Here is a 16,728-nt window from a genome sequence, read left to right on the forward strand (position 1 = left end):
AATTAACCTTGATGAATCTAGTTTCACATGGAAGAAACAAAATAGTCATATGAGTTATATGTTAAGAGACATTTAGGTTTTCGTGAAACAGGGCCAGATCTGTTTCTGGATTCCCTGTTCTGACTTTGGAAATTTATTGTAAATTAACCAGAGATAATTAGGAGTCATTCCATATATATATAGATTCCTCTTTGAGTCTAGTTTCTATAGAAACAAATGGCATCAGTATTGAAGCCCTGTACAGGGAGATATCCAGGTCGTAATGCATGAAGGTCAGTGTAGTCGCACCCTGTAATAGTGGAGACTTTAACTAATAAACTGTACTAATTTGCCCGACCAAAAATTCTAGAAAAAAATCTGTAGATGCATATATGAGTTTAGTTTTGGGGAAAAATTACAAAACTGGTTTTCGAGTTTTGGAACTCAAGATATGATTTTTAAAGTGACAGTGACGCAGTTAGCCAACTGCCTGGAAAATTTTTAAAAATGGACTGCGAAAGTGAATGGTTTAAGCCGTTAACCCCTCGTGTCCGACTCCGGCAGCGGACTCGGGTACGGGGTGTTACACTTTCACTAGCGGAACCCTTTTGTTTCGCAACTCTTTCACTTCACGTGCTAGGATACGAATCGGTTCTTCTTCATAACTCATATTAGCTTGAATTTCAACCTCTGATGGACTAATTACGTGTGACGGATCAGATCTATAGCGTCGAAGCATCGAAACATGAAAGACGTCGTGAATCTTTTCAAGTTCAGGGGGCAAAATCAAATGATACGCAACTGGACCGACTCGCTCGGATATCTCATATGGCCCGATGAACCTCGGACTCAGTTTGCCTTTATGGCCAAATCTGAGTATCTTTTTCCAAGGTGAGACCTTAAGAAACACTTTGTCTCCCACCTGATACTCAATATCCCTTCGTTTCAAATCCGCATACGACTTCTGACGATCTGATGCTGCCTTCAGACTTTCACGTATTATTCTTACTTTCTGTTCAGCATCTTTAATCAAATCCACTTCGAAAATTTTGCTCTCACCGAGCTCGGTCCAAAACAATGGCGTCAAAGATTTACGCCCGTCTGAGCCTCGTAAGGTGCCATCTTAATACTTGATTGAAAACTATTGTTGTGCGAATTCAATCAAAGGTAAATACCGCCCCACGAACCACTAAACTCGAGGATGCAGCATCTCAACATATCCTCGAGTATTTGAATTATCCGCTCGGATTGACCATCGGTTTGTGGATGAAAAGCGGTGCTAAAATGCAGCTTGGTACCCAAAGCTTCTTGCAATTTCTTCCAAAATCGTGAGGTGAATCTCGGATCTCTATCCGACACGATAGAAATAGGTACCCCGTGTAATCTCACAATCTGAGAAACATACAATTCAAATAATTTATCCATTGAAAAATCCGTGCGTACGGGGATAAAGTGAGCCGACTTAGTCAATCTATCAACAACGACCCAAATCGCATCTTTCTTACTTGCGACATCGGCAACCCAAATACAAAATCCATCGTGACTCGCTCCCATTTCCATTCGGTATCATGATCGGTCAAGCAAACCCAGAGGCACTTGATGTTCCGCCTTCACTTGTCGACATACTAAGCACTTCAAACAAAATCGAAATGTTTCGTTTCATACCATGCCACCAAAATGGCGTCTCGGATCGTTGTACATTTTGTACTCCCGGGTGAATTGACATTCGGCTACAATGAGCTTCGTTCGAAATCATCGAAATGAGTTCTCAATTTCTTGGAACACACAACCGATTTCGTACCTCAAACAATCGTCATCATCAATTTGAAACTCCGATTCCACATTCGAATACATTCAGCCGCTTTGTAACCAACTCATCGTCGCTTTTCGAGCTTCACGAATTTGATGAATCAATAATGGTTTGGCCTTTAATTACGCCCACTAACACATTGTCGGGTAGAAACGCACAAGTGTACATTCATTGCTCGTAAAGCAAACAAAGATTTACGACTTAAGGCATCCGCAACCACATTAGCCTTTCCGGGTGATAGTCAATGACAAGCTCATAATCTTTCAACAACTCGAGCCAATGTCTTTGTCGCAGATTTAAGTCTCTTTGAGTCATCAAATATTTGAGACTTTTGTGATCCAAAATACATGGCACTTCTCACCAAATAAGTAATGTCGCCATATTTTCAAGGCGAATACGATGGCGACTAATTCGAGATCATGGGTCGGATAATTTTTCTCATGTGGCTTTAATTGTCTCGACGCATAGGCCACAACTCGACCTTCTTGCATCAATATGCAACCTAACCCAAGTAGGGAGGCGTCACTATAGATGACAAACTCTTTGCCCGATTCGGTCCGCACTAAAATTGAGCTTCCACAAATAAGTTTTCGATTGATCAAAACTTTTCGACATTTTTCGGTCCATTCAACTTAACATCTTTTGAAGTAGCTTCGTCATGGGTGTCGCTATCATCGAGAATCCTTTTACAAACTGCTCGGTAGTAATCGGCAAGTCCCAAAAGCTCGAACCTCAAGAATATTTCTGGAGACTTCCGCTTAAGTATGGCTGAAATTTTGCTCGGTCGACTCGAATACCCGATCACGCAGATACCACATGACCCAAGAAGCTAACCTCTCTTAACCGAACTCACACTTGCTTGAACTTAGCATATAACCGCTTATCCCGTAAAATTTGCAACACTAATCTCGGTGTTCAAAGATGTTCGGTCTCATCTCTTGAATAGACCAAGATGTCATCAATGAACACAACTACGAACCGGTCCAAATCGCCTCAAGATCCGATTCATCAAATCCATAAATACCGCGGGGCATTAGTGAGCCCAAACGGCATCACTAAGAACTCGTAGTGGCCGTATCTCGCTCGAAGCGGTTTGGGTATATCCGAATCTCGAATTCATGAATCGGTAATACCCGATCTCAAATCTATCTTTGAAAACACCGAGGCTCCTTTTAGTTGATCAAACAAGTCATCAATACGCTGTAACGGATATTTATTCTTTATCGTCACTTTATTCAATGACGATAGTCAATGCACAACCTCATGGTTCCATCCTTCTTTTCACAAACAATACTGGTGCACCCAAGGTGAGAAACTTGGTCGAGCGAAACCTCTATCCGTCAACTCTTGCAATCGAAGCTTTCAATTCTTTTAACTCGGTTGGTGCCATACGATACGGAGCTATCGAAATTGGCGTAGTCCTGTACAAGCTCAATACCAAACTCTACTTCCCGAACAGTGGTAAACCCGTAATTCTTCCGGAAAAACATCCGGGTGTTCACAAACCACCGGCACAGATTCGGGTTTTATTTCTAACTCCTTATCATCAAGTACATACGCAAGGTATGCTTCGCACCCCTTTCTTACATATTTCTGGGCCAACATTGCCGATATTACAGCTGGCAACCCCTTTAAGTCCGTAGACTCAACCCGGATTATCTCGTTATTTGCGCACCTCAGATCAATAGTCTTACTTTTGCAATTCACAACCGTATCATGCACGGTCAACCAATCTAAACCGAGGATAACGTCAAATTCATCAAACGGCAAAAGCATCAAGTCTGCTGGAAAATAGAAACCTCGAATCACTAGGGGACATTTCTTACACACTTTGTCGACAAGCACGTAACGACCCAAGGGATTTGACACCCGAATTACAAACTCAGTAGACTCAATAGGTAAAGTCTTACTAGATGCTAAGGTTTCGCATATATAAGAATGAGTGGAACCAGGGTCAATCAAAGCAATCACATTAGTATCAAGAGAGTGAAAGTACCGGTAATAACATCTGGCGAGGAAGCATCCTCGCGTGGGCGTATAGCATAAGCCCTAGTAGGAGCGCGAGCCTCGGATCTAGTCGTAGCATCTCTAGATCCTCTCTGACCGCCACTAGCATTGCCCGTATTCCTAGATGGTCTACCCCGAGCAGTGGTAACACCAGGTTTCCCACTCGATTTTCGCTCTTCGAGCATAGTCTCGGGCAATCTTTGATAAAGTGGTCGGCTGACCCGCACTTGTAACAGGAGCGGTCATGGAATCTACAACTCCTCGAGTGCCATTTACCGCAATATCGACATTCCGCTCGTCCCGACGATCATTTTAACACTGGCGATCAAGTGACTCCTGTGCTCACTGGGGTCGATCGCGATCTCGCTCTAGAAACCCGGTGTCCCTAGACCGCCTAAGTCATCTCTAAATTTCTTCGATGATCGTGGGAAGGGCTTCAAAGACCTCTTACTGAAACTCCTTTGCTCCCATATCGCCTTTTCTTTTTCCATACTTAGCTCCTCGGCTTTACAAGCTCGCTCAACAAGTACCACAAATTCTCGATTTCCAAGATGCCAACATACAGCTTTATATCATCATTTAGTCCATCCTCAAACGTTTACACATCACGACTTCAAGAAATGTATTCTCGCATACCGGCTAAGCCTCACAAATTTTCGCTCATAGTCGGTAATCGACATGGAACCTTGTTTCAGATTCAAGAAATTCCTTCCGCTTTTGGTCAATGAATCTCGATCGATATACTTTTTCCAAACTCGGTTTGGAAAAACTCCCAAGTTACTTGCTCTCTAGGCACAACAAAAGTCAACGATTCCACCAATAGTAGGCAAAATCACGTAGCAAGGAGATAGTACACTTTAGGCACTCATCGGTGTGCAAGATAGCTCATCGAGTGCCGGATCTTGTTGTCCAACCAAAATTCCGCTTGCTTCGGCATCATCATTGTCCGTAGCTTTAAATTCAAGAGCCCCATGTTTTCGGATTCATCAATCGGGGCTTATTTGACCTTATTTGGTCGATTCACGGAGGTATTGTAGGTCTTGGGTGGTATTTGTCGGGAATGGAGGTTGTGGAACAGTCAGATTAGTTCGAATGTATTGGTTGAACCAATCATTCATCACGCTATAGAAAGCTTGTCTAGCTTCATCATTCGGATTACTAGCATTAGGTTGAGAGTCCGCCGGCGCTGTCCCTTGTGCGGGAGCAGGCGCTACACTCTCAAGATCATCAGCTACCACTCGGTCGGGATCGGGATCCATTACTATAAATAAACACATTTGTAAATGTCAGAATTCACCACACTATCAAATAATCACATAAAATGGCATGTATAGCTAGACCCAAACGCATTACGGTAGTCCTAGAATCGACTAAACCGTAGCTCTGATACCAAATAAAATTGTAACACCCCGTAGCCGAGTCCGTTATCGGAGTCGAACACAAGGTGCACACAGACTTAACTTAATTATTTTCACAATCCATTTAAAATTTCCGCACAAGTCGGTTATTTGCGTCCACTGTCACCTTAAAAATCATATCTTGAGTTTCAAAACTCGAAAATCAGTTTCGAAATTTTTTTCCTGAAACTATACTCATATGTCCATCTACAGATTTTTTTCTAGAATTTTTGGTCAAGCCAATTAGTACAGTTTATTAGTTAAAGTCTCCCCTGTTCCAGGGTTTGACTACACTGACCTTCATGCATTACAACTTCGATATCTCCCTATACAGGGCTTCAATACTGATGCCTTTTATTTCTATAGAAACTAGACTCAAAGGTGAATCTATAAATATATGGCATGACTCCTAATTATCTCTGGTTAATTTATAATGAATTTCCAAAGTCGGAATAGGGAATCCAGAAACTGTTCTGGCCCTGTTTCACGAAAACCTAAATATCTCTTAACATACAACTCATATGACAGTTTCGTTTCTTCCATATGAAAGTAGATTCATCAAGGTTCATTTACATAATTTATTCATTATTTAATTCCATTCCAGCTATTTTTAGTGATTTTTCACATGCACATCACTGCTGCTGTCAGCATCTGCTTTTGAGGTAGACTTTACCTATTTCATTATTTCCATGATTCAATTAGCCCTTTTTGCATACATAGCACAAAGTATGATCATGATTAACCATTCCAATGGCTAATCGTTTCCAAACATTTCCATACCTCTTAATGATCAACATACAAAACGATTATAGTACTATGCTAAAACGTATATAAGCCATTTTCGCATGGCTATCCAAATTTACACAAAATCCATAGGTATATGACCAACAACAAAAAGGGTAGTCCTATACATGCCATTTCAAAGTTCAACCAAAATTTTACCAAAAGGGGGCTTTGATAGTGTGGGAGACTTCGACTTCCAAAAATCCCGAGTCCGATAGCTGACGAGCCAAAAATCTATAAAATAGAGAAACTAAGAAACGGAGTAAGCAATTTATGCTTAATAAGTTTTGAGCAAGGGATTCCAGCACAACAAAAGTATAGCATTCATATAGCTAAACGGATAATTTCATATGCACAAATTCTCAATATCATACTTACTTCACATTACCAACCCTTATGTTCATACACAAAAGATCAACTTAGCCAAAGGCCGGTAGCTCATTTATCAACTGAGCGAATACTTATTTGTAAGGGCTCAACTAATTCAAAGCACATACGAAACATACCTCATTGTTGGGATTTCACAAGCGTATTAACTAAAATTTTTACAGCAAGTTCATTCATTCCCGAATCACGTACCTTCGGAGTTTAACCGGATATAGCTACTCGTTCAAACGCCTTCGGGACATAGCCCGGTTATAGTAACTCGCACAAATGCCTTCGGGACTTAACCCGGATTTAGTAACTCGCACAAATGCCTTCGGGACTTAACCCGGATTTAGTAACTCGCACAAATGCCTTCGGCTTAGCCCGAAATTAGTAACTCGCACGAATGCCTTTGGATCTTAGTCCGGATATAGTCACTTAGCACAAAGCCGTCGGGACTTAGCCCGGACATCATTCGAATAACCAAGCACAATTATCAATAAATCATGACACATTCGTATTTCATTTTCATTAGCAAAACTCAAACACAAGACACTTATCACACTTGCAATTTCGGCTCAATAGCCACACACAAAGAACATGATTTTGATTTTGCTTAAAACATGATCTAATCAAATCATAATCCAAATTCCATTACTCAAAATCGACCTCGAATGTTGTCGAACGATTTCGATGGCTATTCGACCACTTTTTCCTTCCCTTTATCGATTTAGTTCCCTTTGCTCTTGAGCTTAAATTGACAATTAAATTGATTTAATCATTTGAGTATCAAAAAGAGGAACTCAAGGTACTTAGCCCATATATATTCATTAGACATTAAAGTCACATATGTACAAAATCATGAATCTAACTCAACACAATAGTCCACACTCTCTTTAGCCGATTATCTAAGCCAAGAATAGGCATCAATATGCTTGCCTCTAACCGAATGCATCACACCAATCCACCTCATGTGGCGAATATGCATGTCCATGTTGAGGCCAATTATACACTTAATACCCCACATAAATGGCATACATTTTACTAACTAACGCATTCCATATTGTAACTCAATACGCATCAATCATTTACTTTATAACCGAAACATCATCATATGTAAATATATACCTTGAGATAGTATATATGTCATACCAATACATCATGTGCAAACATATATATATATATATATGTAAGAGCCGAATCACAAGTTGATTATAACCAAATATAAACATATATCCAAAACACAAATCTTACCTATCATGCAATAAGCATAAATCATGCTCATGGATATACCATGGCCGAATACATCACAACACCATACCATTTCAATTTTGGTCATGGTTAAACAAAGAACTTAATGTCTCACTCAAAAATGCTAAAAAGAAAGTCCAAGAGCCATCAATCCACCATCACATGTATCATTAGCAAGCTTCATATTTAACATGCAATGGCATTAACACAAAATCCACCTTGGCCGAATATCATCCCCATGACATAGCAAAGATTTGAACCATGGGCTAATTAGAACTCAAGCTAGCAACAAAAAACATGCATGAATCTCATGGCACAACCTCAAACATACCTTAATCTAGATACAAGTATGGCCAAACCTCCTCCTAATCCTCTTCCAAACCAAACATGAAGCAAGAACTCCTTCCTTCTTCCTTAGAATTTTCGGCCCAAAGAAATGAAAAAGGATGAACAAAATTTTTTTTCTTTTCTTCAACTCACGGCAATGGGGGGTAACACTCACACATTCTTTCTTTTTTTCTTTTCCATTTCTTTATTACCCATACTCATTAATTTATTTTTTCCTCCCATGATGCACCAACATAACATGTCTATGACATGTTTTGCCCATAATCCTTTGTCATGGCCGGCCACTAGCAATTAAAAAGGGGGAAATTGACATGCAAGTCATCCCTTTTGATTACATGCACTATTAGATCCTTATAGATTAGCCTATCACATTTCAAAAGTGTCACACAAGTCCTATTGACTAAATTCACATGAAATTTACTAAATCGAAACTTAAAACTTTCACACATTCATAATCACATATTTTAGACAATAAATATTGTATTCAAATAATTCGGTGACTCGGTTTAGCGGTCCCGAAACCGCTTTCCGACTAGGGTCACTTTAGGGCTGTCACACGTTCACTCAATACAATCCTATTTTATCTCATTGTCACCATTGTGTCTTCTTAATGATTAATATGATCACTGTCAATAAATGACTATGATAAATTACTCATTTGAGAACAAGTAACCCGTAGCCATGTACCATATTTATCAATCAACACAATGCCAATGAGAGGATATCATTAACTCTTTAATTAAATTATGAATTCCACTATTGGTAATAAAGCCATGCCATACACAAGTCATATACCCAACATATCGGCTATGGGCTAGATCATCGTTTGAGCATAAGCCTCCACTTATATTAAAACACATGAGTTGTATACGCATGGTTAGTGACTAACTCAGGATTTAGAGAAATTACACAATGAACGTTACAAGTGAATTAATTCACAAACGGATTCAGAATTAATCCATCTTGAGTCCAATCCAATGTATCATTCTACCAACGAATACATCTATGTCTCTACTCGTGGAGTCAATTGCTCCGATAGCTAAGACTAGTCATCTCCCCAATTGGAATTGTAGATGACATAATAATCATTTTCAGTATTTGAATCAAATGCTCACTTTGATTCTTTTACGGGATTATGGACTCATTTAGATTATCTATTGAACTAAGTTGTCTTTCTCATAATGAAAACGTTCTTTACAATGTCACTATCTTCAGTTTGAACTGTAGACAATCAATGAGCTAATATTTGCTTGTCACAGTATCGCTATGCATGCAAAATATGAAATACTTAAATACAAAAGACATAATAGTGAAATGTGAAATTAATTTTATTTTTTATTCATCATTCAAATAAAAAAAATAGTTACATGTTTACAACAATATGGACACATTTCCCAACAATCACGAATTTCTTGCCTTAGTATTGTGATACCCCTTCTGAATGATAGTTTTTCACGTTTGGGCCATTTTCGACTTCCTATACCAACTCAATCGTATTGTTTGGTCCTTAACATTCCATTTGGCCAAATTGGGTCTCAAAAGAAGATAAAAATTACAAAAACCATTTATTAATGCTTGGAATTTAAAAGAAAAAAAAATACAAAAAGACACTTAAATTTCTTGAGAATACGCTCCTAGAGTGTATTGGAGAGCCTAATTTGACATATTAAATTACGACAGATCAAACTCCCTCATACTTAAGTCTTTGCTTGCTCTCAAGCAAACACACAAAACATGCATAAGACGACCTTTGAAATATGTTGAACAATAAGAAGCATGAAAATCGGATATTGAATTTGTACAAGACATCTCTAACATACAACTTAAGGTTGGTGTTTAGCTAACTTAAGTACTCCTAAAGTAAATATACATAGTTCACTAAGTTAAAGAAATAACAAACCTAGAGGTAATTCAAATGAATAAATACTCGATTATGTGATCTATCAACATAAGCTATATAATTACGTAGTAGACAAAAAATGCAATCAAAAGCATTTATTAAGCTAATTATAAACAAACCAAAAAGGTCGTGCAAAAGAAATGTTTAGGTCACATAGGTTTTCTAGGCTTGTAACATTTAGAGACTTAGGACAGTTTGGATTTCAAACGAAAAGATAGCTCAAAACGGTTTAAGCACATAACATTGCTCTCATTTCCCCCATATGTAATCATTGAGCTCACTGCCTTATTTCTCTTTCTCTTGCCTTCCTTTTCTCTCAAAAGAGTAGGATTCATAGCTCGAGACATGGGTAAATTATATGTTCTCATTGGCATTATATGATTGATGAAAAATAAATATGGTCACAAGTCATTCATCTTTGTGATGAATGACTTGATTACTGTTTGATAGTAATTGATTTTTCATGAAGTAGGATGTAATGGTTACCATAAGATAAAAATAGGATCATATTCGGACAATGGATATTATCCCAAAGATATTAAGGACATCTTACGAGAGTAACTCATTTATGACAAAGTCATTAGACAAGCACTGATCGAGTTGCTTTCGTAATGGTATGTTGTTAGCGAGATCTTAGTCACGACACTATAGTAGAATGACTTTATTACTAAATGAGTTTATAATTAATAGGAAAAAAGATAGAACTTAATTATAAATCATTTGAGCCCTAATCGCATATGTCCAATCGATCCCTCCGCTAACTCGTTGAAACCAGAAATGAATTGCATGTTGAATCAAATTAACATAAATGGATAGAAATAATGAAAATAGAGAAATGAGAAACATTTGGAAATGATTATGATTTTCTCCAAAATGAAAATGAAAATAAAAATGAAAATGGAGAAATGAAATCGTTTAAAAATGAATGTGGTTTTCTCCAAAATGAAAAAGACATGGAAATGAATTTATATTTTTTTGAATTAAATGAAGTTCAAAAATGGAAATAAATCATTTGGTCATAGTAAACCATTGAATGTAGAAATATTAAATGTATTTTCTCATAGAGTCTTTTATGGTAAAGTCATCATGATTTTAACAAAATTGGAATTGAGTTAAGAAAATTATTTAATTGGAAAAATATTGAGATTTTTATTTTGGAAAATAGAAAAACAAATATTGGGTTGGATCAAATTATAAAGTACTGGGTTATAAATCCAAGAAGTCTTTGTAATTGGACTTGATATAGGAGAGGCCCAAAAGCCCTCATGTTAATGAGAGGGACAACAAACCGTAGTATTATTAACTAGGGTTGCCACCCCTATACTCTTATATAGAGTAAGAGTTCATTTCTCTAGTTCAAAAAAACTTCTACAATTTAACAAGGGTTCTACCTCATTTCCTTATAAAAAGATGACATTGGTAGGGCTATTTAACAAAATTTTAAGATATTGTTACTCTACTCGAAAATAAAGAGAATTTATTCGCAACTATTAGATCTATTTTCCAGATTAACAATTCTGTCAATTTTTATTTGAGAAAAGATTTTTTGTTTTCACACTTCAACAAAGAAAACTATTTCTAGTTCTGTGTTTTGATTTGAATCGTTCGAGTCTACACTCGAAGCAGTTCGTGGTACAAGAATAACAGAGAAGGTTGTTCGGTTGAAAGCCAAGAATGAAAAAGGATCAGTTTATTTGAAAACACATGTTCGAATTCAGTTTAGGGTTTATTGCTATAAATATCACAAACCGGCTTGATTTTCAAAATTTTAATTTTTCACTGTGTAAGAAAATCGTTTTCAAACCAATTTTTTTTCCCAACATCATTGATGTTAGATATCTATATTTCAAGCTCGAAATTCTCCTTTGACTTAAAGGCGGGACTTTCCTTCTAATTCCTAACTAAAGCTTATTCAATTTTATGCTTCGGTTGGAAGCCAATTCTATATATTGGGTTGATAGAAAAACGGCCTCAATTTCGATATCACAAATTTGATCGTCGTAATAAATCAGGACTTTAATTATTTTATTCATCTTTGCCAAAAAAAAAAACATTTACATGTTTAAAATGAAAATATTATACAGAAAAATCAATACTTATTAACCAAATTACACTTTAACTAATTTACTATGTTGGGTCGATTTTTGAACTTCAAATTTTTAACATCAACAATCTTCTCTTATGCTAATATTCTGCTCGAAATTTAACTATGAAAACCTCTCCATATCAATCTTCATTTTATAGGAAACTCTACCATTGGATATGGAACATAATTTCAAAATATTGGAAAAGGTTGGACGTGACAAGTAAAAAAAAATGCCTTTAACAAGAAGCATTTTTCTGAAAAGTTTTTAAAGATTCTTGTTTTGCCACAGAAAAAAAAGGGATGAGATGTAAATTTTATCTCGAGAATCTTGGGTTTCAAAAACTTTATTATGGGATTCTTGTGTTTTCAAAAACATGTCATGTAGGACGCACATTCAATAGGGCAAAAACGCATCATGTAGAACACGCTTTTAAGTGACGTAGTAGAAGAAGGGTGAAAGCACGCCCTACAAGGCATGTTTGTACCTTGCCTTGTGCCACGCCTAGACCTGTTCATGAGTTGGGCCACTCAGCCTGGCCGAAGTCCCGCCCGAAATGTGGGAGGGTTTAGGCAAAAATATAAGTCGAAAAATTGACTTGGACAAAAAAATAAGACCAGTTAAAAAAGGGGTCGGGCCTCAAGTAAGGCATTTTTGGCCATGCATTTGCTTACACTGGGCCTGAATTTACTAAAGGACAAAAAAACTTGCTTTATTATTATTTTTTAATATTATTTTCTTATTGTTTTCTCCTATTTTGCTACCATTTTACTATTATGTTGCTACAATTTTTTTATTTGGATATTGTATAAAACTTATTTTATTATTAATTTTGTTATTATTTTAGAGGCATTTGCTTGTTAAGTTACATCTATCTTAGTGTTATTTAAGTATATATATATTTTAAAATTTATTTTGAATTTGTTGAGAAATATTTGTTTTGACGTTTTTAGTATTTTTGATGTATTATATATATTTTAAAATTATATAAAAAAATATAAAAATTAATATGGGTGGGCTAGGTTGGGCCAGTAGTTTAACATTTTTATCTGGGTCGGGCTTGTGCAAAATTTTAGGGCCCATTTTTTGGGCCGGGCCTGGGCCTAGCAAACGGGCCTAAAGTTGAACCCAGCCCAATCCAACCCATGCACACCTCTTGCCTCGCCATTTGAAAGCACGTTCTGCAAGGCGCGTTTTTGCCTTTTCTCTATAATTAACTTATTTTCTTAATTTTTAAATAAATGATCTAAAACCCTATTTTTTTAATTGGCATATATCCTTAATTTTGCCTAATTTTTTTTAAATGGCTTGGGTTTCTTTAAGTTTTCGCTAGAATCCTCACATTCAAACCACACATATTTTCCCTTTTCTTTCTAATTTATTATTCCAGAAAATTAAGGGAAAAAAAGATTGTCATAAAATGAGTTGAACGGAGATGTTGCCTTTTATGGTGATGGTGAGAGCAAGGTTATCATTGAAATTAATTTCAGATCTAAAAAGAAAAAAAAGTAAGACTACTTAGATTTAGTAAAATTATATTTTATTTTTGTTTCCTTATGTGAAATTTAAGGATTAAAATTTAAATTACATGGATGCATAAAATTCAACATATGGTTATATTATTATTTGCTATAAAATAAAGAGAGATGGAGAAAGTAAAGAACAAAGAAAATATGAAAGCAATAAAGAATGTACTTTATTGATAAAAAGGGATGGTTACAATACTTCATTAGAGTCTCTATTTATAGGCATAAAAAGTATAAAAGAAGTAGAGATCTAATTCTAATAACTATTAGAATTTAAAGTATACCAAAACTTTATCTTGATCATGATGGGCATCCACTTAATAACATATTCATAACACTCCTCTTTGGATGTTCATTGGTAGATAATGTGCCTTATTAAAACCTTATTAGGAAAAATCCTGTGGGATAAAAACCTAACGAGGGAAAAAGAGTACACAATCTATACTACGCATAATATGTTGCCTCATTAAAAATCTTACCAGGAAAATCCAATGGGACAAAACCTCGGTTAAGGGAAAAAGAGTACAATGCGTATTTATTCCCCCTCATGAAAACATCACATACTTTCTCATATTCTACATATTCAATATTGAATACTAGTTTTTCAAATGACTATTTGAATGTATTTGCTAAGAATTTATATTACTATTCTTTTAAAAGTCACGAGTGAGGGAAATTTGGGGAAATATATTTTGATCTCTTCAGGAGATTCAAAAATAATCATAACAAACTTTAATCATGATTCTTATATAAAAAAACAAATAGGTATTTTGGATCATTTTATAATCCTCCTTCAACTACTCAAATTTACCACATGTGTTCAAATTATTTCAATTCATATAAATGAATAATTTCCCAAGAATTTTAATATGTTTCTAGCATTCTAAATCCTTCAAGGATTTTAATATAAACTTTACTATATAGTGATTTATAAATGTTATAACAACAACCATTAGACTCAAAGTTAAATCCTTTATGAATTGTCAATTTAATAATATGTCTAAAGGTTATTGAATCCACCACAACATAATATTATATCTTTTCATAATCAATACCGATACTTAGTGAAAAACTTTATATTTTTATTCCGCTTTTGCAAAACTACTTCATTTGCACCCTCATTAGCTTTATACCTTTAGATATTTGGACTACTGGTCCAAAAACTCCAGGAATTTAATTGTACTTGAGTTGTGTCTTTCGATTTTGATCAATTTATTCCATATATATATTTCTCAATAGATTTATTCAAGATCCTCATTTTATTTCATTATTTCAATAATAATATTGCATGCAAATCATTGTCGACCACTTTTATTATTCGGTTCCACATTTTCTCAAATTGACATAACTTATTGAGATCTCTTATTTTCATTATTTTAAAATTCAGTTTCAGGTACTTGAATCTCTTCTGAAGTTTTACTTACTAGTTATGTCTTGGGTCTCTTTTGGAGCACCCACCTCCACAATATGACCATCTAGAATAAATTTCATCTTTGGAACCGATCAATCCATTATTTATTCTAACTGATTGTCCTACTGGGACTTTGATTCAAATTAAAATATTAGATGATATATAACACTTGGTTATTCTCATTAAGGTTGTAAATACATCTACCACTTAACTTGTAATGAGTTATCCTTATTGAACTTCTGGTTCAATTACTCTCCCCCTAACTCATTACAAGTTATTGTTTCTCTCCCCCTAATGTTGGGAAAACTGACAACTCATGTCATAATTAAATCTTGAATTAATTGCTCAAAAATATTATAAGGAGACTCATATAAATATACATTCCTAATTTCTTATTATGACCTATGCATTGTGGTGGAGCAATTGGAACATATACTACACATTTAAATATTGTAAGATGGGAAATATTTGGCTTTTGACCAAAAATCAATTGTAATGGAGAGTATTCATAATTTATTGGCTTGATGCGTACAACATGTAAATCAATACAAGCATGAATCTCATGCTGAAATAGAAAGTTTTGTTCTTATAAGTAATGGTTTAGCTATTAGTTAGAGGCATTTGATAAACAATTCAGCTAAATCATTTTGTGTGAGAACATGAGTTATAGGATGTTCAACTTTTATCCTAATTGGCATGCAATAATCATTGAAAACTTGGGATGTAAACTCACCAACATTAGCAAGATGAATTGTTTTAATTGCATAATCTGAAATTAATCATTTAAACAAGCAATCTTGCAAACGACAGGTTCCGAGTTTATAATGCATGTGATTATTTTGTAGATGCATATACCAAAATCATATAATACCAAAGCCATCCACATGGTGGATGAATGGACCCATATTCATTTCCAAAATGTAAGACATTAAATCTCAACTTTAGCTAGTGAGTTTCTAAGAACCAATTTTTATTGAGAACAAGCAAGAAATGAGAATTCTTTAAGTTAAAGAATCTTCTGGTTCTTTAATGGATGTCCATATGAATTCTCAATTAATTTTCGTATCATATACGATCCAAGATAGTCTAACTGGTCACACCAAGTAGTAAACGCATTTGTATTAGTAAACTTCTAGTTTACTTTAACATGTGTTTCAATTGTACTAAATTGTAACAAATTGATAACTTTATTATCATTCCTTTTAATTTGTATCCACATATAAGTACTATTGCAACATTTACTACTGAAAATGTCTAAATCAATGTAAAGTCTATAATGCCACCAAGTCAATAAATATAATTTCCAAATAATTATATGCAATATTCGCTTCTGGGAATATGGCAAAATCTTCAAATGCCCAAAAATCTATTAATAGCAAACTTTGAGAGTGGATCTTATTTTTTAGGTGTACAACAGGTACATAACCAATGACTTTTCATACATAAGTTTTCTCTCTTGCAAGTTCTCATCAGTAATATTTTACCACGTAATTTTAATTGAGAACTTATTCTGAATACTGTAAAGTTATACTTCACAGTTTTTAAAAAAATACTTGTAACTTTAGATGCATCCAACTATAATAAGCTTTAGATAGAATTATCATATTCTTTTGCTCATGAGTAGATCTTTCACAGTCAAATATTTTGCTTTCAACCCTTTAATACGGATGATGACAAAAGAATATCATAAATATTATAAATTAACAACTCAATCCCTTTTTTATTCATATGAAATATAATCTTTTCTTCATTCACAATCTCAATATAAGATCCATTACAAATAACTTTTAAAAGTAATACATTAACCATCATAAATTTTGTGCTTTTTAGATAGTGATATTAGCTCTTCTGGAGCTTTCAACTAAT

Source organism: Gossypium arboreum, chromosome 6 (assembly GCF_025698485.1).
Source record: "Gossypium arboreum isolate Shixiya-1 chromosome 6, ASM2569848v2, whole genome shotgun sequence".
NCBI classification, from domain to species: domain Eukaryota; kingdom Viridiplantae; phylum Streptophyta; class Magnoliopsida; order Malvales; family Malvaceae; genus Gossypium; species Gossypium arboreum.